Source organism: Vulpes lagopus, chromosome 24 (assembly GCF_018345385.1).
Source record: "Vulpes lagopus strain Blue_001 chromosome 24, ASM1834538v1, whole genome shotgun sequence".
Classification (NCBI taxonomy): domain Eukaryota; kingdom Metazoa; phylum Chordata; class Mammalia; order Carnivora; family Canidae; genus Vulpes; species Vulpes lagopus.
Genome location: NC_054847.1, coordinates 8,866,594 through 8,888,828, shown reverse-complemented (window position 1 = coordinate 8,888,828; position 22,235 = coordinate 8,866,594).

Below are 22,235 nucleotides of genomic sequence, written 5' to 3'. Positions count from 1 at the left end.
CATGAGAGAGGTCTTTGCAAGGGCATGACGTGAGAGACTTGTGTGTGGGAAACCTTGCCTAGCCGCAGGATGTGCAAGGGAGCACCAAGAGCCTAAGCCCAGGCCACTGCAGGTGACCAGGGAGGGGTGGGGACAGAAGGGGGCAATGGCTGGTGGGTCCAAGAGTGACCTAGGAGGTGAAACCTGTGGGACTCGGCAAGGGTTTCCACGTGAGCAGTGAGAGAGGGGAAGGCGGTAGGAAGTGGTCCCTGGTTTCTGGTTCACTTGACCCCCAGACATGGGGAGATTGGGGTGAGGGCTGGTGTGATGGTGGGGGGACAGGGTGAGACAGGGTAGGGCGAGCCCATTGTGAGCTCAGATTGGCACATGTTGAGTTTGACATGTTTTTGTGGCCTCCAGGAAGAGAGACATCAGGAGCCTGGAGGAACCGGGGGCTGTGATGTTGGCTTTGGGGCCCCTTGCATGTAGGCGGTGTGGAGCCTCTGAGGGGGTCACCTGGGGCTCAGCGGGGCCTCAGAAAGGAGAGAGAAAGTCCAGCAATCAGAGGCAGGAGCCAGGAGCAGGAGGGGAGAGGCTGGCAGGGATGAGAAGGCCCGGAGTGGGGAGTGGGGAGTGCCCCGGAATCCCAGGACGGCGCACTCCCAGGAGTAGGGGCCCCCACAGTGAAGGCTCCTGGCCGCCAGACTGCCGCTGTCCCGGGCCCTGCCTTTCTCTCCAGTTCCACACCCAGCCTGGTCAGGAAGTCCTTCCGACTGGAACTCCAGAGAATATCCGAATCTGTCCACTTTCACCAGAACCCCCGGGCCCCGCGGCGTGCTGGAGCCCACCCCTGGCTGCGGCGTGCGAGGACTCTGCTAGCCTGTTGCCAGGCCCCTGGCCCTGTGACTCCACCACAGAGGGTGCGGTTTTCCGTGAAATGACCTGACCCGGGCTTTCTGTGCTCCCTGCAGGAGAGGTGGTTTCCCAGCACCCTGTGCCACTGCCATATTCCCGTCTCATCTCAAGCCTTTCTGCTCGCCCACTGGCTCCCACCCTCACCTCCCTAGTGGGAGCGAACTTTCAGATCGTGTCCTCTTAGCACTGACCCTATGCCCCTCCTAGCCAAAGTCCTGTAGCCTCCAAAGCTCTTTTGGGTCTCATTTCTTTCCTCCCCCCACCCTCCCCCTCCATCTACCCTGACTCTTGCTGTCCCACCTATATGGCCAGCACACTTTGCCTCAGGACCTTTGCACCAGCTGTTCCTCCTGCCTGAAACATTCTTCCTGAGATATAAACATGAGTCACGCTTTCAGGTCTTTGCTGTTCTAACTTCCCTACTTAAAATGATAAACTCACCTCCTTACCTGCTTTGTTCTTTCCTCCAGGGCACAAGTGAGCTTGCACTCACTGTATAATTTACACTTGCTGAATGAGCTCATTGGTGACAGCAGCAGAAGCTGGGGGTGGGCAAGGAGAGTGGGAGGTGGGAAATGAAGAAAGCAGTTAGAGACAATTCTTTCCAGAACCTTGCCAGCGGAGGGAAGGGAGCAAGAGAGCAATAGCTGGAGAGGGTTTGTTTGTGATTTCTTTTTTTAATGGCGTGTTGGAAGGTAGAGAGGCTCCAGTTGAGAGGAAGAAGTCAAAGAAACATAGTGGAAGGGCCTGGATGCATGGTGGGAGCCAAAGCACGGGGTGGGCAGAGGGCAGGTCTGAGACAGCAGAGGGGACAAAGTCCCTGTTGAGACAAGAGAGAAGGAAACAGGAGAGCAGCAGATAGAGCTCGGCTTGTGGGTTTGGCACCGGGGAAACATAAAGACCTCTCCTTCCCTTGCCCTGGGAGGGGAGGCCGCCTACTGGGACAAGCATGATCAGAGGCTCAGAAGTGCAGAAGGTTTGGGATGTTAGGCACGGGGGAGTGAGGTGTCCCTGGGGACCCTCTGAGGCTGATGGCCGGTTGCCGGGAAGCCGTCTGCCCCGAGGGTCTTGTTCCAGCAGGACTGTGCTGCCCGGGGGGGCTGCACAGAGAAAACTAGGGCTGGGGGGCAGTCATCCAGCTGGCTGGCCGAGAGGGTGACGATGGGGCAGAGGGGCAGGGGGCTCGAGGCAGCAGCGAGTCCCATGGAAACAAGCCCCGGCTATGCCATCGTGGGGAGATGCCCAAGACCCAGAGATGGCACTCTGCTCTGACGTGGGCATCTTGGATTCCGAGCCAGCCGGGGATCTGGGGACAGTGCCTCTGCAGGGAGCCTGCTTTGCTCCCCGAGAGCGGTCACTGGGGGCGGGAGGAGCACTGTCTAACTGAGGGCTTTACAAGGTGGCAGGGGTGGGGGGACCCGTTAGGCCGCCTGGTCCCGGTCCCCGTGGTGCGTGCCCTTTACTGCCTCTGCTCTGTGGGAGTGACACCGGGCCCTGCTTTACGAGCTGGCCGCGCCGCTTCTACGAGCAGACCCGCTGGCAAGAAGGGGCTGTGTTTTATATTACGGGTGGGACGATTTATGGGCCGCCCCAGCACTCGGAGACAGCCACTTGGCCAGGGAAGAAAATGACCTAATGTTTGAGAAATTTGGAAGCCAGAAAACAATGTGTGTGTGTGTGTGTGTGTGTGTGTACACACCTACGTGTGTAGCTGTGTCTGCGTCTGCCCGACTCCATCCACCTGACCTACCAGATATTGAAACACAGGAACAACTCTGTTAAATACATAGGTTATAAAAATGAAATGAAAGAAAATGACTCATTTCCTTCTGGATGGGTCCTTTGCATCATACATGGACAAGAAGAGGTTTTTGGGAGAGGGAGGGAGAGGCAGGTGACCCGGGGCGGAGGAGGGGTCGGTTCCTGCAAAGCAACCTTTCTCCCTGAGTAGGTCTAGTATATAGTAAAGTCTCCCACAAAAGAGTTTGCCATCCTTTGGGGACATATCTGAGTTTAGATGCATCTTCCCACTAGACTATGAGGTCCTAGAAAGCAGGCCATGCATGTCTCCTCTGGCTTTGCATTCTTAGTTCTTTCCATTGTACCTGACATCAAGGCAGCGGTTCAACTGATGGCGATTGAATTTCTGCTTGAATGAGTGTGGGTCACCTACCTGGGCACTGAAGCGGTTTGCCAACAGTTGACTTCCCCACTGGATGGTGAGCCTCTTGCTGGTGGGTGCCCTGTCTTCGACCCATAGGAGGCACTCAGCCAAGTATGTTAGACCGGGATGGACTGAGCACACTAGAGAACAAGGTGGAGAAGGGGTCAGATGCCTGAGGGTTTAACAGATTTGCAACTGGTAGCTCCTCCACCCTCATCTCAGACAGTGTTGAAAACGAGAATAGGTGATCCTTCACGATCTTGTTGCTGGTTCCTCATCCCACTGAGCTCTGAATGGTAGAGGCCTCCCCAGCCTCCTGCCCAGCACTTTCTTCTGCTTCTCTGCCTTGGTGTGCCCATGCCACCTCCAGGCGTTAAGTACCATCTACGTGCCAATGACTGTAAATGTGTACCTTACTCATGAACTCTGGATTCTTACATTAAACTGCCCACCCAACATTCCCTTGGAGGTCTCATAGGCACCTCAAACATAATATCCATCTCCAAACTTCCCTCTCCTCCAGTTGCCCAAGGTGAGAACCCAAGAGCCATCTAAGATGGTTAATTTTATCTGTTAACTTCACAGGGCCACAAAAATGCCCAGATATTTGTTTGAATGTTGTCTTAGTGTGTGTCCATGAGGGTGTTTCTGGATTAGATTAACATTGAATCAGTAGATTGAGTATACCAGATTGTACTCCCCAATGTGGTGGGCCTCATCTAATCAGTCAAAGGCTTCAAAAGAACAAAAAGGTGCTGTCAGGGGAGATTTGCTCTCTCTGCCTGCCTGCGTGTCTCTGAGCTGAGACAACGGTTGTCTCTGCCTTCAAACTCAGACTCAGACTCTAACTACACCATTGTCTCTAGTGGGCCTCTGGCTTGCTGACTACAGATGTTGGAAATTCATGCATATATGAAAATACATATTTCTCTCTTTTTCCATACATCTATTAATGGAATTCTACTATAAAGAAGAGCTACCTCTTTTTCCCATTTGTTTATTTATATTAGTAAGGACATGTGGATTTTATTTTCTTTCTTTAGGTTTAAACCTAATTTATTTTCTTGCTCAAATTGGTCTGACTCTGATCACTGTGGGCTCCTGGAGGTTGGCCTCTATGGGTTCTTTTTCAGTCTTACTGAAATACAGTTGACATATAACATTATATCAGTTTTATGTGTACAACATAATGATTTGATCTGTGTATATATAAAATGATGACAGTAAGTTTAGTTAGCATCTATCATCTCACAAAGTTGCAATTTTTTTCTTATGATAAGAATGTTAAGATCTACTCTCAGCAACTTTCAAATATACAATATGGTATTTTTTTGTTTTTTTTTTTAAGATTTTAAAATTTACTTTAGAAAGAGTGTAAGCACACGTCCATGAGTGTGTGAAGGGCGGAGAGGCAGAGGGAGAAAGCCTTCAAGCAGACCTGAGCAGAAAGTCAGCACAGGGCTCGACACAGGGCTCAATCCCACAACCAGACCCGTGAGATCATGATCTGAGCTGAAACCAAGAGCCTGACGCTTAACCAACTGAGCCACCCAGGAGCCCCTCAAATATACAATACAGTATTGTTAACTTTAGACACCATGCTCTGTGTATACACACAAAAAGATATAGATAGATGATAAATGATAGATAGATAGATAGATAGATAGATAGATAGATAGATCAGTTTCTTTATCCATTTAGCCATTGATGGACTCTTAGGGGTTTTTTTTTTCCCATATATTTGCTATTGTGAATAACGCCGCAATGAAGATGAGGGTGCATAGATCTTTTTGAGATAGTAACTTCATTTTCTTTGGATATTTATCCAGAAGTGAAATTACTGGATCATATGATAGTTCTACTTTTAAATTTTTGAAGAACTGCCGTGCTGTTTTTCATAGTATCGCACAAAGTTACATTCTCACCAACACTGCACAAGAGTTTCCTTTTCTCCACATCTTCACCAATATTTATTTCTTCTCTTTTTAATTATAGTCATTCTCACAGGTAATATTTGTTGTGGGTTTGATTTGCATCTCCCTGATGAGGAGTGATGTTGTACACCTTTTCATGTACCTGTTGGCCCTCTGTGTGTCTTTTTTGGGAAAAGTATCTATTCATTTCCTCTGCCCATTTTTTTAGCTGGGTTTTTGGGGGTTTTACTATTGAATTGTGGGGAATTCTTTTTATATTTTGGAGCTAAACTCCTTATCAGATATATGGTTTGCAAATATTTCCTCCCATTCTGTGGGCTGTCCTTTCATTCTATTGATGGTTTTTCTTTTCTGGGCAGAGGCTTTTTAGTTTGGTATAGTCCCACATGTTTATTTTTGGTTTTGTTGCCTTTGCTTTTGACATCATATTCAAAAAATCATTGCCAAGACCAATGCCAAAGAGCTTACCACTTATGTTTTCTCCTAAGAGTTTTATAATTTCAAGTATTATAGTTGTCTTCCATCCATGTCGAGTTGATTCTTGTGTATGGCATGAGATAGGAGTCCAGTTTCATACTTTTGCATGTGGCTGTCCAGTTTTCCCAACACCATTTATTGAAGAGACTATTCTTCTCCTCTTGTATGTTCTTTTTTTTTTTTTAAAGATTTTATTGATTTCTTCATGAGAGACTCACAGAGAGAGAGATACAGAGATACAGGCCGAGGGAGAAGCAGGTTACCTCCTGCTTCTGTGCAGGGAGCCCAATGCGGAACTCGATCCCAGGACCGCGGGATCACACCCTGAGCCAAAGGCAGACACTCAACTGCTAAGCCACCCAGGCATCCCTCCTCTTGTATATTCTTGATAACTTTGTTGCAAAATGATTGACCACTAACATGTGGATTCATTTCTAGGCTCTTATTCTGTTCCATTTCTCAGTGTGTTTTTATGCCAATACCATACTGTTTTGATTACTCCTGCTTTGTAATACTGGTTTGAAATCAGCATGATACCTCCAGCTTTGTTCTTCTTTGCCAAGATTGCTTCACATATTTAGGGTATTTTGTAGTTCCATACAAATTAAGATTTTCTTTCTATTTTTTTGTGAAAAAAATGCCATTGGAATTTTGAAAGGTATTACATTGGACCTGTAGATTGCTTCAGGTAGTGTAGACATTTTACCAATACTAATTCTTCCAATCCATGAGTAAGAAATAATTTTCCATTTATTTGTGGCTTCTTCAATTTTTTTCATCAATGTCTTACAGCTTTCAGTGAGTGTACAGATCTTTCACCTCATTGGTTAAGTTTATTTCCAAGTATCTTGTTTTTTTGGATGCAATTTTTAAATCGGATTATTTTCTTAATTTCTCTTTCTGAAAGTTCATTATAATGTATAAAAATGCCATTGATTTTTGTATATTTTTAAAAATTTTATCCATTCATGAGAGACACACAGAGAGAGGCAGAGACATAGGCAGAGGGAGAAGCAGGCTCTCTGTGGGGAGCCTGATATGGGACTTGATCCCGGACCCCAGGATCACAACCTGAGCCAAAGGCAAACACTCAACCACTGAGCCACCCAGATGCCCCTGATTTTTGTGTATTGATTTTATATCTTTAAACTATACATAACTTATTAGTTCTAATACTTTTTTACTTTTTTAGAGTTATATATAAATAATATCAAGTGAACTGCAAATAAAGATAGTTTTACTTCTCCCTTTCTGATTTGAGTGACTTTTATTTCTTTTTTTCTTGCCTAATTGCTCTGGCTATGATTACAGAACTATATTAAATGAAAGTGGTGAGAATGGGCATCCTTGTTTTTTTGCCTAATCTTAGAAAAGCTTTCAGCTTTTCACCATTGAACATGTTAGCTGTGGGCTTGTCGTAGATGGTCTATATCATGCTGAGATACAACCCTCTATACCAAGTTTGTTGAGAGTTTTTATCATGACTGAATGTTGAATTTTGTCAATACCTTTTCTGCAGCTATTGAAACAATAATATGATTTTTATCCTCAATTTTGTTAATGTGGTATTTCCCAGTGATTGATTTGCAGATTTGAACAATCTTTGCATTCCTGGAATAAATTCCACTTGATCATACTGTATAATCCTTTTTATTAAAAAAATTTATTTATTTATTTATTCATGAAAGACACAGAGAAACAGAGAGGCAGAGACACAGGTAGAGGGAGAAGCAGGCCCCATGCAGGGAGCTTAATGTGGGACTCGATCCTGGGTCTCCAGGATCAGGCCCTGGGCTGAAGGCAGCACTAAACCACTGAGCCACCCGGGCTGCCCCTGTATAATCCTTTTAATGTATTATTGATTCAGTTTGCTAGTATTTTGTTAAAGATTTTTGCATCTGTGTTCATTAGGAATATTGGCTCATAATTTTCTTTCCTTGTAGTGTCTTTGTCTGATTTTGGTATCAGGGTAATGCTGGCCTTGTAAAATGAGTTTTAAAGTCTTCCTGCCTCTTTTCTGGGGGTGGGGGAGAATGACAGAAGGATAGATATTAATTATTCTTTAAATAGTTGGTAGAATTCATCAGTGAAACAATCTTGTCCTGGGATTTTCTTTGCTGAGATGTTGTTGATTTCTGATTTGATTTCTTTGCTACTAATTGGTCTGTTCATATTTTCAATGTCTTCATTATTCAGTCTTTGTAGGTTGCATTTCTAGGAACGTATGTTTCTTCTAGGTTGTCCAATTTGTTGGCAGATAATTGTTCATAGTAGCCTCATAATCTTTTGTAATTTTTTAAAAGATTTATTTATTCATAAGAAAGAGAGAGACAAGAAAGCACATGCTTGCACATAAGCAAGGGGAAGGGAGAGGGAAATAACCCCAAGAAGACTCCCTGCTGAGTGCGGAGCCCAACTTGGGACTCTATCTCATGACCTGAGCTAAAACCGAGTTGGTCATTCAACTGACTGAGCCACACTGACACCTCAATCCTTTGTATTTTTGCAGTATCAGTTGTAATGTCTCCTGCTTCATTTCTGATTTTATATTTTGATGCTTCTCTTTTTTCTTGTTAAGCCTAGCCAATGATCTATTTTATCTTTCAAAAAGAAAAACCAGCTCTTAATTTCATTGACCTTTTCTATTGTCTTTTTGGTGTTTAATTTATTTCTGCTCTGTTCTTTATTTCCTTGCTTTACTAACTTTGGGTTTATCTTTTTCTTCTTTTCCTAGTTCCTTGAGAAGTTAAATTAGGTTTGGGTAAATTTAGGTTGTTTATTTGAGATCTTTCTTATTTCTTAATATAGATGTCTATCTTATAAACTTCCCTCTTAGGACTTCTGCATCCCATAAGCTTTGGTATATTATATTTCCATTTTTATTTATATCAGAATTTTTAATTCCTCTTTTGATTTCTTCTTTGATCCTTTGGTGTTCAATGACATGTCACTTAATCTCCACATATTCGTGAATTTTCTAGTTTTCTTCTTGTAACTGACTTCTAGTTTTACACCACTATAGTTAGGAAATACACTTGCTATAATTTCAATCTTCTTAAATTTATTAAGATTTGTTTTGTGGCTGAATGCATAATCTCTCTTAGAGAATGTTCCATGTGTACTTGAGAAACTGTGTATTCTGCTGCTTCTGGATGGAATGTTCTGTCTGTTCACATTCTGATCTAATGTGTAGTTTAAATTCAATGTCTCCTTATTGATTTTCTGTCTAGATAATCTACCCATTGTTGAAAGTAGGGTATTGAAGTCTCCTACTATTATTAAATTGCTATCTGTTCCAGTCTATAAATATTTGCTTTATATATTTGGATCTTTCTGTTAGGTGCATAAATACTTATAAAGACAAACAAGGGGTCTTGTTGGAGTGACCCCTTTACCATCATATAATGACCTCCTTTTTCTCTTATTATATATAGTCTTTGTCCTAAAGTCTATTTTGTCTGATATAAGTATAGCTATCCCTGCTTTCTTTTATTTTCTATTTGCATAAATATCTTTTTCTATTCTTCACTTTCAGTGGGTGTGTGTCCTTAAAGGTAAAGTGAGTGAGGCTTTAGTAGGCAGCATATATTTTGTTTTTTTTAAATCTATTCAAACTATTCTGTTTTTTGATTGGAGAATTTAGTCCATTTACATTTAAAGTAATTATGGATAGGTATGAACTTATTATGATGATTTTGTTCATTGTTTTCTGGTTGTCTTGTAATTCCTCTGTTCCTGTCTTCTTCTGCCGTCATCCTTTGTGATCTGATGATTTTTTGTAATGGTATGCTTAAATTCCTTTCTCAAGCATTTGTGTATCTGTGATAGGTCTTTAGTTTGTGGTTACCATGAGTTTTATATAAAACGTCTTATATTACAACAGTCTATTTTAAGCTGATAACAACTTAAACTCAAATGGATATTAAAGCTCTACATTTTTACTCACCTCTTCCCGCATATTATTTTGAGGTCACAATTTACATCTTTTGTCCTATATATCCATTAACAAGTTACTGTTGTTATTTTTATTACTTTTGCCTTTTAAACTTTATACTAGATTTATAAGTGCTTACCCACCATCATTACAGCCTTAGAGTATTCTTTTTTTTTTTTTAAGATTTTATTTATTCATTCATGAGAGACATGAGAGAGAGAGAGAGGCAGAGGGAGAAGCAGACTCCGTGCAGGGAGGCCGACATGGGACTCAATCCCGGGTCTCCAGGAGCATGCCCTGGGCGGAAGGTGGCACTAAACCACTGAACCACCCAGGGATCCCCCACCTTAGAGTATTCTGACTTTAACCATATAGTTATCTTTACCAATGAGTTTATACTTTCATATGTTTCCCTATTACTAATTAGTGCTATTTCATATTAGCTTGAAGAAGTGCCTTTAACATTTTTATAATATAATATTGACCTGGTGGTGATAAACTCCTTCAGCATTTACTTGTCTAGAAAATTTTTATCTCTCCTTCAATTTAGGAAAACTTTGCCAAGTAGAAGATTCTAGGTTGGCAGGGTGCCAAGAAGATCATCTATATGACCAGAGTTGGATGTATGCTCAGAAAAGATCTGAGAAGACTCTAAGCTTTCACCTCTGGCTGACCTTCAGTCTCCATACAAGCAGGAAGTGGAAGCTAAGACAGAGTGGTAAAGGGCCTGGCAAAACATTGAAGAAGTGTCTCTATACAAAGCCTATCTTCAAAGACTGGAAGAACAGTATTTTTCTTATTCCTTTTTTCTTTTATTTCTTAGCCCCAAGCATTAAAACAAAACAAACAAAAACTCTGTCAAAGCACTAGTTGACTACTAAGTTAATAGAACGCAGACTTCATTGGTCACTGATGACAAACAATAGACTTTACAAAAAATAGTTTATTTTTTTAATTTTTATTTATTTATTTATTCATGAGAGAGAGAGAGAGAGAGAGAGGCAGAGACACAGGAGGAGGGAGAAGCAGGATCCATGCTGGGAGCCTGAGCAGGACTTGATCCTGGGACTCCAGGACCGCACCCCGGGCCAAAGGCAGGCGCTAAACCACTGAGCCACCCAGGGATCCCCCCCAAAAATAGTTTAGAAAAGTCACCAAAGTAGCACACACAACAACCTGGTGAACAACAACAAAACTTGGGGAGGGAAGGAGACTCTGATTTCCAGAGTTGCCAACAAATCTTTAGTTTTTGACTAAGACTCATGAGGCAAGCAAATAATAAAGAACTATAGTGCATTCACAGGGAAAAAAATTAATAGAAACTATCACGAGGCCCAGGCATTGGATTCACTACATAAATATTTCAAATAGGGATGCCTGGGTGGCTCAGTGGTTGAACATCTGCCTTCAGCTCAGGATGTGATTCTGGAATACCAGGATCAAGTCCCACATCGGGCTCCCCTAGAGGAGTCTGCTTCTTCTTCTCCCTACGTCTCTGCCTCTCTCTCTCTGCATCTCTCATGAACAAATAAATAAAATCTTTAAAAAAAGATTTCAAATAAATTGTCTTAAGCATGTTCAAAGAACTAAAGGAAACCAGGAGAACCACATCTCACCAACTAGAGAATATAGATAAGGAGACAGATGTAACAGGAATCAAATAGAAACTTAGAGCAGAAAAGTAAAATTACTGAAATGAAAAATTCACTGTTGCAGTCTGCAGCAGCAGATTTGAGCAAGTAGAAGAAAGAATCAATGAATTGAAAGACAGGTCGATTGAGATTATCCTGGTGAAAAGCAGAAAAAAAAAAAGAGTGGAGGAAAATGAATAGAGCCTAGGAGACCTGTTGGATACCATCAGTTATACAAATATATGCATAATTGGAGTCCCAAAGGGAGAGAAAAGAACAAATTGAGAAGAAAGAATATTTGAATGAAAATATAATGGCCAAGAACTTTCCAGATTTGGTGAAAGATATGAGTCTACACATCTAAAACCCTCAACAAATCCAACTGAGAGTAAATTCTGAGACCCAAGTTGAAAGAAATTGTAGTCAAATTGTTGAAAGATAAATACAAAAAAAAGCATCTTGAAAGCAATAAGAGACAACTGATTATCAATGACAAGGGATTCTATAAAAAATTAATAAGTTTTCTCATCAGAAACTTATGTTGGGGGACACCTGGGTGGCTCAGTGGTTTAGTGCCTGCCTTTGGCCCAGGGCATGATCCAAGTCCCAGGATCGAGTCCTACATCGGACTCCCTGCCTGGAGCCTGTTTCTCTCTCTCTCTCTCTCTCTCTCTCTCTCTCTCTCTCTCCCCCCTCTCTCTCTCTGTCTCTGTCTCTCATGAATAAATAAATAAAATCTTAAAAAAAAAAAAAGGAAACTTATGTTGGCCAGAATAGGACATAAAGTGCTAAGTGAGAGAAGACAAGCCAACCAAGAATTCTATATCCAGCAAAATTAAACTTAACGAGTGGCAACAATGGGATGAAACTAGAAATCAACAAAGAATAAAAATGGAAAGTTCACAAGTATGTAGAAATTAAACACACTCTTTAACAATGAATCAAAAAAAATTACAAATGAAATAAGAAAACACTTTGAATGAAAATGAAAACAACATACCAAATCATGTTAGATGGATGAGAGCAGTGAGGAGGCAGATTTATAACTGTTAATGCATACATTTAAAAAACAAAACAATCCCAAACCAATAACCTAAATTTGCATTTAGGGAATTATAGAAAAAAGCAAGGCTAAACTCAAAGACACTAGAAAGAAGCCAAGAATGAAGATTAGAGCAGACATAAATGAAATAGGAAGAATTAACAATAGAGAAAATTAAGGAAACCAAAAATAATTTCATTACAAAGATTTACAAAATTGAAAAACCTTTAGTTAGATTGACATTGGGGAAAAAAAAACAGAAAGAAAACTCAAATTATTTAAATTTAGAATGAAAGTGGTAGGAAGGGAGGGTGGAAACTCTGATCCTGTAATTCACATGGAATTTTAAAAATCCCTAAATAAGCAAAACCGATCTTTTTTTAAAAGATTTTATTTATTTATTCATGAGAGACACACAGAGAGAGGCACAGACAGATGCAGAGGGAGAAGCAGGCTTCCTGCAGGGAGCTTGATAACAAAAACAACTTGGAAAAGGAAAAGTTGAAAACCTCACATTTCCCACTATTGAAACTTATTACAAAGCTACAGTAATCAGAACATTGCAGTACTAGCAGAAGAATAGACATATAGATCAATGGAATAAAATTGAAAGTCCAGAAATAAACTCATATATCTATGGTTAATTGATTTTTGACAAGGGTGCCAAGACTATTCAATGAGGAATGAAGAGTCTCTTCAACAAATAGCAGTGGGACACCTGGATATTCACGTGCAAAAAAATAAAATTGGACTCCTACCTCCCAACACACAAAACATGATTCAAAATGAATCAGACCTAAGTTTGAAAGCTAAAACTGGAGAACTCTTAGAAGAACACACACATATGAATGACCTTGGATTTGTCAGTGAGTTCCTGGATATGCCACAGAAGTAACAGAAACAACAGAACAGAAGTGCACATGGAAACAACAACAAAAGAGATAAATTGGACTTCAACAAAATTTAAAACTTTTAGGCTTCAAAAGATAGTAGTAAGAAAGCATAGGGGTTCCTGGCTGGCTTAGTTGGAGTATGTGACTCTTGATCTTGGGGTCGTGAGTTCGGACTCCATATTGGGTGTAAAAATTACTTAAATAATCTTAAAAAAAGAAAGAAATTTTAAAGACAACCCTCAAAATGGGAGAAAATATTTGCATATATCTGATAGAAGTCCTTATCCAGAATTTATGAAGAATTCTTACAACTCAACAAAAAGACAAGAACCCACTTTTTTAGATGGGCAAATAACTTGAATAGATATTTTCCTAAAGAAGATCTACACAAGTACATGGAAAGATGGTCAATGTCATTGTCATTAGGCAACTGCAAATCAAAACTACAATAAGATACCACTCTGGACCCACTAAGATAACCAAAATAAAAAAGATGGGCAATAACAAGTTTTAGGGAAGATGTGAAGCAATGGGAACGCTTTGACATTGCTGGTGGGAATACAAAATGTGCAGCCACTGTGGAAACCAGTTCGATGGTTCTGCTGAGCAGAGCTATCATATGAACAGCCAGCAATTCCACCCCTAGGTGGAAAAGAATTGAAGACAGGCATTCAAATAGAAACTTATCTATGAGTGTTCACAGCAGCACTCTTCACAACAGCCAAAAGGTAGGCACAAGCCAAATGTCCATCTACTGGGGAATGTGTAAAGAAAGTTGGGTGCATCCATACAATAGACTGAATAATAATTCAGCCATAAAAAGGAAGAAGTATTGATCCATGCTACAACAGAGATGAACCTTGAATCATTATGCTATGTGAAAGAAACCAGGCACAAAAGGGTCACATGTTGTATTGTTCCATTTTTATAAAGTATTCAGAACAGGCAAGCCCAGAGACGGAAAGAGAATTAGTGGTTGCCAGGCGTTAGTAGGAGGGAGGATGGAACATGATTGCTTAATGGGGTATAGTTTCCTTTTTGGGTGATAGAAATGTTTGCAACTACAGTGATGGTTGCACAACATTGTAGATTCACTAAATGACCCTGAAGAGTAGACTTTAAAACAGTTAATTTGGGGGCACCTGGGTGGCTCAGTGGTTGAGCATCTGCCTTCAGCTCAGAGCGTGATCTCAGGGTCTTGGGTTTGAGTCCCACATCAGGCTCCCCACACGGAGCCTGCTTATCCCTCTGGCCTATGTCTCTGCCTCTCTCTCTTATCTCTCATGAATAAATAAGTAAAATATTTTTTAAATGCAAAATATAAATAAATAAAACAGTTAATTTTATGTTATGTGAATTTTATCTCAATTAGAAAAAAAGACTCACAGTTCCCAACTCAGACCTGTGAAATCTAAATCATTAGATGAAGGCAAGGCCCTTTCCTGGGCTTCTGGAAACACCAATAAGATATTCTTGGGACCCTGGGGCCTTTGGCTCAGCAGTGTGCTTTCCTCGTTTTTCAAAGCCAAGCTCACTGCCCCGAGCTCCAAGATACTGGCCTGACCTCACTCTTCTCTACAGCGTGGGTCATACTGGACCCTGCACCTGTCTTCATGCCGGGCCCCACCAGGTCCTTGCTTGTCCAGCGTGGAGTTCCCCTGAGTGTACCTTAGGAGGTGCTCGCTGTCCGGTTCTGCTCTGTCTGTACCCAACAGCTAACAGTGTGTTCCCCTAGCGCTGCTAATGAGAGGAATGCAGGGGGAAGGGAGGGCCCCCCAAGTAATGGGAGAGCCACAAAACAGCTAGACATCTGGATGGCCTGGGGGCTGCTTTCCAGTCCTTCTAAGCGTGTAAACCCTGTGGCTCAGCATCCCTCCAGGCAGGCCATGTGGGTAGGAGGTGGAGGAGAGATTAGCACTCTGTCCCTATTAACTTGCCTAACCCCTGCTGGGCATGGTATAGCATGACCTCATTTCAAACTCAAGAGCCTTCCAGGCAGTGGAGTGCAGCAGGCCAGTGCCCTTCAGTTTAGCAGTACTCACCTTCCCCCACCTGCCAGGTAATAAAGAGGCCTTCTCAAGGAATAGAAGGTACTCGAAGTGAGGCCAGAACTTAAAGTCCACACTGGTGCTGTTTCGAGAGCCTCTTGGCCATCTGCCTCCTTTCCGGCTGGTCAGTTCCCTCTCCTGTTTCTCTCTAGGCCTTGTCCCTACCTGCTACCAGCCAGCCAGCTTGTGCTCCCTGCACAGCCCCACGTGGCCTTCTCCATCTCAGGGCACCCCCCACTGCTACCTGGCAACTTCTCTTACTTCAAAATCCCAGAGAAAGAATTCAATTGACAGTTGCCTCTGCTTGGTCCCATACCACCCTGGCCAGGCCACTGCCCTGGTAGCAGTTCGAAGGGCCAGGCTGGACAGAACCATCCTATTATTACATAAAGATGTAGAGGTTTAATAACTTGTATATGGGCCCACTGACAGTGTCTCCTGAGCACTACCCCAACCCCTCACCCTGGCCTATGCCCCTGCAGTCCCCCACATCTCCCTCCTCCTGGTTGGGAAATGAAGGCCCCTTGAGGGTGGCAGCATGTGGCTTCCTGGTCCCCTGTGCTGGCTCCCTCCCAGTGATGTACACCCTTGTGGGGAGACTTAGGCTATTTGAGGCTGTCAAGGGAAACCAGCCATGTGTAAATATTAACTCTGGCAAAATACCTTCAAAATAAAATACCTTTTATTTCTGCCGGGCATTATTATGGGTATTGATTTGAGAATCTGAAAATTCAATAAAACAGATTAAACCTCCCAAAGAATGAGTGTGGCCCATCATTGTGTCACCATGAGGCATGAAGGCGCAGTGGGTGGGAACAGCAGCCAGAAGGCCCTCAGGTGCAGGAGCAGGCTGGGCTCAGTGGGGACCCCCACCCCCATCCCAGGGCTGCCTGCCGGTTCCTCGGCCCCTTTGCTGCCCAGTCCCCCTCCCTGGCCCAGGAGCTGAGGGCACAGGTGTTGGGAGTACAGTCCCTCCCTCTCCAGGACACCTGGCTTGGCTCTGCAGGAAGCCAGAATTATGGGAAAATGAAAATGGGAGAGTTGGGATTTCAGATGGAAAGTAACCAGAGAGATCCAGCAACCAAAAGTCAACCTTGCCTGCATTCTGACTCAGAAGGAAAAACAAAAACAGACAAACAAAAATCAGCTATTAAGGTCAGTCCTGGGACAATAGGTGATATTTGAATATACACCGGAGTATTAGAAGATATCAGAAAATTACTCTTAACTTTTTAGGTGTCATAATGGTTTTGTAGGAAAACCTCCTTAATTCTTAGGAGCCACACCTTAAAATACATCGGTAAGAAATGTCATGATATCTGCACTTCTTTTCAAATGGTCAGTTTAAAAAAAAAAAACAAAACCTGTGTGCATATGTTGACAAAGCAAATAAGGCAAATTATGTACAACTAAATGTAGGTGGGGGGGTTTGCAGGTGTCCATTCTACTATTCTTTCCACTTTTTCTATCCTTGTAATTTTCAACAAAAAAGGATAGAATCTCTGTCTTCAAGAGGCACACAGTCTAAGAGTTCAGTTAAATATTTACCTACACAAGTGACATGTGAACTCAGGCCTGGGGACACACCAGGAGCCCCTCCTGCAGTGGTTAATCTTTATGACCCATGACATAGCACTCCCCTTTGGAGTGCTGGCTCCAGTGGCTGGCTCTTCAGTGTTAGACAAATAGGCAGGAAGGAAGGGAAGAGCACAAACACATGGCACCAGGGAGATGCCACAGGGCAGAGGACCTCCTCAGTATCAACTCCTCACCATGTCCAGGGGATGCCCATCGGGCCACCTTGGCTTCAGTGCCCAAGGAAGCCAGAGCCTCATCAGATGGGCCAAGCCCTCCTTGCAGGAGCCTGGGGGCCTGGAGGGTGATGGGGTGGGTCCTTGCCCTTCAAACACTAAAACCCATGAACTCTCATCGAAATGTCCCAGCTGGGATACAGGTGGCACTAAGCTGGTATAGAGAGGTCAGGGCATGGGCAGGACATGCATGGGGCAGGGACAAACCAGGCAGAGGGACAAGATGAAGTAAGGAAAAGAGGAGAGATTGGGGACACTTGAATATTACTGGGTACGGCTTACAAGCCTCGCTTTTACATTTAGATATGACTGAAAATCAAGCTGTGTCAGACACCTCCATCAGGTTCCTTGGAGGAGTGGCTGATGCCAAGCCAGGGAAGGTACAGCTGAGCCTGGCACCTCTTGTCAAGGCAGAAAGGGAGGAGGATACTGGAAAGCCAGGCCACAGGAACCATGCTGAAGGGACTCCTAGTAGCTAAATCTGGGTTAATTTAAGCCCTCGAATGAAAATAAACCACCAGAAAAAATAGGAATCTATTTCCATTGGCAAATGTCAATGGTGCCAAAGTTGAGAAACTTGGTTTTTACTGATAGTAAAAAGTCAACAAAGAAATAAGTAAGTCCATGGGGAGAGTGGGCCTCTTGCTTATAGCAAGTCATGGAGTGACAATGGGTAGCTATAGAGGGTGCACCTGCAATAGAAAATCATCAGTGTGCAACTATCACAGTTATGACAGGTTTGGGTAAGAATCCTCAACGGATGCTAAACCCAGGGGGTGGGGAATGTTGATGAGGAGCTGGAAATTTGCACGGTCTAGAGTGCCCCCATAGACAGCTTACTGGTTGCTGGTGGGGGCAGGGACCCATAAAGTAGAGAATTCGGGCCACATCTGGGATTGATCAAAATTAATGTCACCACGAGGTGCAGATGGCCAGCATGTGTGCCACCAGATGTGACATCCTGAGAAGAACACAACGTTGTGTAGTATTCCAGTCGGAATTGCGTGATCTGCCCCCAACCGAAAATGAGCAACATTCTATTTTTTTTTAAGGCGTGTGGTTTTTCAAAAATGTCAACTTCATAAAAGGCAAATAAATGCCGAGGATAGGCTCCAGATGAAATGAGATAATAAGACATGACAATGAAAATGTCATCCTAGACTCAATCCCACACGGAAGGAAGAATAAAGCTATAAAGGATATTCCTGGATCACACGGCAAAGTTTAAATGTGACCACAGATTAAAGTATCGTATCTATTTAAGATTTCTTGATATTGCTAATTATACTATAGTCATAAAAGAGAAAGTCCTTCTTAGGAACTCTACCCTGAAGTATTTAAGGGCAAAGGGGCAATGATGTATGCAATTTATCCTGAAATGATTCAGAAGAAAAGCCTATATGTGCACATGTGTGTATGTATACGTGTGTGTACTATCTACACACACACACACACACACGCACACACACACTATGGCAGACTGTATAATGACTCTCCAAAGTAGCCATGTCCTAAACCCTGAACCCTATGGATATTATCTTCTATGGTAAGAAAGACTTTGTAAATGTGATTCAGCTAAGGATCTTGAGATGGGAAGGTTGCCCTGGATTATCTGGGTGAGCCCCAATATAGTCAGAATTGTCCTTATGGGAGGGAGGCGGGAGGCTTTCTTGTTTCAGCTCTTCTGCCGTAAACTAGTGTCCTTTTTAATCTATGTCTATTTAATGCTATGTTTTTCACATTTTTGTGCTTTTTTGTTGGTGATTTTGCTGCTTAAAATGGCCTTTAGATGGAATTCTGCAGTGCCATCTACATCCCCAGGTGCAAGAAAGCTTACAGGGAAAACACTTGTGTTAGATCAGCTATATCCAGTCATGAGCTACAGCGCTATTGCCAGGAGTCCAATGTTAATGAATCAGTGATGTGTATCAAATAAGGTACCTTTTTTTAAAAAAAAGGTTTTATTGGGGATCCCTGGGTGGCGCAGTGGTTCAGCGCTTGCCTTTGGCCCAGGGCGCGATCCTGGAGACCGGGGATCGAGTCCCACATCGGGCTCCCGGTGCATGGAGCCTGCTTCTCCCTCTGCCTATGTCTCTGCCTCTCTCTCTCTCTGTGTGACTATCATAAATAAAAAAAAAAAATTTAAAAAAAAGGTTTTATTTATTTATTCATGAGAGACAGAGAGGGAGAGAGAGAGAGAGAGAGAGAGAGGCAGAGACATAAGCAGAGGAGGAGCAGGCTCCCTGCAGGAGCCTGATGTGGGACTTGATCCTGGGACCCCAGGAATCATGCCCTGGGCCAAAGGCAGGCACTAAACCACTGAGCCACCCAGGCGTCCCGTCAAATAAGGTAGCTTTAAATAGAAACACATACAAAACAAGATGATGCGTTGATGAGTTGAGAAAACATAACTGGCTGGAGGGAAACTCATCTGGTATTTGCTCAGGAGCAATGGTTTGGAGTTCACCAGGGCAGGCTCCCCAGAGGAGGCCACGAGTGGGAAACGGCAGAGCAGCCTCTTGCTGCAGCCACCTTGTGGATGGCTCAGGAGCCACACGTGGGGCGTGAAGGATCAGGACACCGAGGTTCCCAATGGAGCAGGCCAGCTGGATGCCCAGAGCTGCATCTGGGCTCATGGAAGCCACAAAAGCCATGAGGGAGGGAGTAACCCAGCAGGAACACTGCCCATTCTCCCCTGGGCCAGGAGAGGCGGGAGACAGCTCAGCCAGCATCGCCCTCCTTCTGAGGTCCCATCTAACCACAGGGCCCCATCAGCCACCCGAATGCCCCAGCAGGAAACCTAACCACCAGCCCTGTGCCCTCCTGCTCCCTGCTCCACATCCAAGCACAAGCCTCTCAATCCCTCTCCTTCTCCACAGGTGCAACTGCCTGGCTGACATCTTTTCTTATCTAATCTCATCTCAAATGCAAGATGTGCAGAAGTGAATCCTTGGTTTCTCCCCAGATCTGGCTCTCTCCCCTTCCTCCTCATTGATATTTGTGCCCAAACATTTAGAATAGTTCTCTGACCTTTGTGTTTTTCGTTTTGTGTTTGTTATATTGCTTTCTTCTGTTTCTGGTAAAATCTAGTTAGAGTGAAATGTAGATCATAAGCGCTAAATTTGATATATATTTTGTTAAATATTTATTTATTTAAGTAATCTCTATACCAGCATGGAGCGCAAATTTACAACTCCAAGATCAAGTGTACCCCTCTTCCAACTGAGCCAGCCAGGAGCCCCAAATCTGATATATCTTAATGCAGGCATACACCTGTATAACCAAGGTCTCAGTCAAGGAATATTTCCATCACTCCCTTAAGATTCCTTATCTTTCGTTCCAGTACCTCTGATTTTCAAATGTTAAACTAGCCTTGCATTCCTGTGGTAAATTATACTTAATCATGATTACTATCTTTTTATGTATGATGGGATTTACTTAGCTAATATATTCTTTTAAGATTTTGTTTATTCATGAGAGAGAGAGAGGCAGAGACACAGGCAGAGGGAGAAGCAGGCTCCATGCAGGGAGCCTGACGTGGGACTTGATCCTGGGTCTCCAGGATCATGCCCTGGGCTGAAGGCGGCACTAAACCGCTGAGCCACCCGGGCTGCCCTACTTTGCTAATATTTTGTTAAGTATTGTGGTAGGGACACCTGGATGGCTCAGTCTGTCTTCGGCTCAGGTCATGATCCCAGGGTTCTGGGATCCAGTCCCATATCGGGCTCCCCACAGGGAGCCTGCTTCTCCCTCTGGCTATGTCTCTCTCTCTCTCTGGTCTCTCATGAATAAGTAAATAAAATCTTTCTTAAAAAGTATTGTGGTAAATAGAAGAGTGTTTCCCAAGGATATCCACATTCTAATCCCTGGAACCTGCAAATATTAGCTGATATGGCAAAAGGGACTTTGAAGATGTGATTAAGTTACAGATTTTGACCTGCAGAGCTTATCCTGGGTATCCAGGTGGGCCCTAAGAGGGAAGCAGGGGGAGCGATCATCCCAGAAGAGAAAATGATGTCACCATGAAGCAAGATGCTATGGGGCTGTCTTTGAACATGGAGGAAAGGGCAAAGAAGGTAGTCTAGAAGCTGGAAAAGAGAAGCACATAGATTCTCCCCTGGAACTCAAGGGAGTTTGGTCCTGCTGATGCCTTAATTTCAGCCCAGTGAAACTGATTACTACTTCTGACTTCCAGACTGTAAGAGAATAAACGTGTATTGTTTTCAGCCACCAAGTCTGTGGTGACATGTTGCAGCAGCAATGAGAAACAAATACAAGATTTTTTTCTTAAAGATTTTATTTTTTTAAGTAATCTCTATTCCCAACATGGGGCTTGAACTCACAATCCCCAGAACAAGAGTTGTATGCTTTACCAACTGAGCCAGGCAGGTGCCTGCAAATATGAGAATTTTTGTGTCTAAATTCATAAGAAATATTGGTCTGTAATTTCTTTCTCCTTTATGCCTTTGTCAGATAGTGCATCAGGGTTATTTTGGTTTCAAAGAACAGTTAGAGAGTATTTCCTATTCCTCTAATTTCTGAGTTTGCATCAAATAATATTGTTCTCTTTTTTAAAAAATATTTTATTTATTTATTTGACAGAGAGAGCACAGCAGGGGGGGTGGTAGGCAGAGAGAGAGAGAGAAGCAGTTTCCCCCAAGGAACAGAGAGACCAATGTGGGGCTTGATCCCAGGACCCCGGGATCATGACATGAGACGAAGACAGAGACCCAACCAACCTAGCCACCCAGACATCCCAATATTGTTTCTTTCTTAACTGTATGATGGAATTCACCAGTGAAATCATCTTGACCTAAAGGGGTTTGTGTGTGTGTGTGAAATAATTTTAAAATTATGAATATAATTTTAATAGATACAGGGTTATTAAGATTTTCTATTTCTTAATGAGTTAGGTTTTTTTTTTTTAAAGATCTATTTATTTATCTGAGAGAGAGAGTGCAAGCAGGGGGTGGGGCAGGGGCAAGGGAGAGAATTCTCAAGTAGGCTCCCCGGCTGACTGTGGAAGCCATCTCAGGGCTTGATCCCAGTAACCCAAAATCATGACTGGAAGCAAAGTCAAAAGTCAGACTCTCAACTGACTGAGCCACCCAGACACCTCTTAATGAGTCAGTTTTGATAAGGCATGTCTTCCAAGGAATTTTTCCATTTCATCTGAGTTGTCAAAGTTATTGGCATAAAGTTATTTATAATATTTTCCCTTTTTATTCTTTTAATGTCTGTAGGATATGCAGCGTCATTTCCTTAGTCCTTTCCTTTGCCAAATAGTGGTAATTTCTGTTTGCTCTCTTTTTTTCCTGGATCATTTTTGCTAGTAGCTTATCAATTGTATTTATCTGGTCAAAGAATCCACTTTTTTTCTTAGCTTCATAAGGTGAAAACTTAGCTC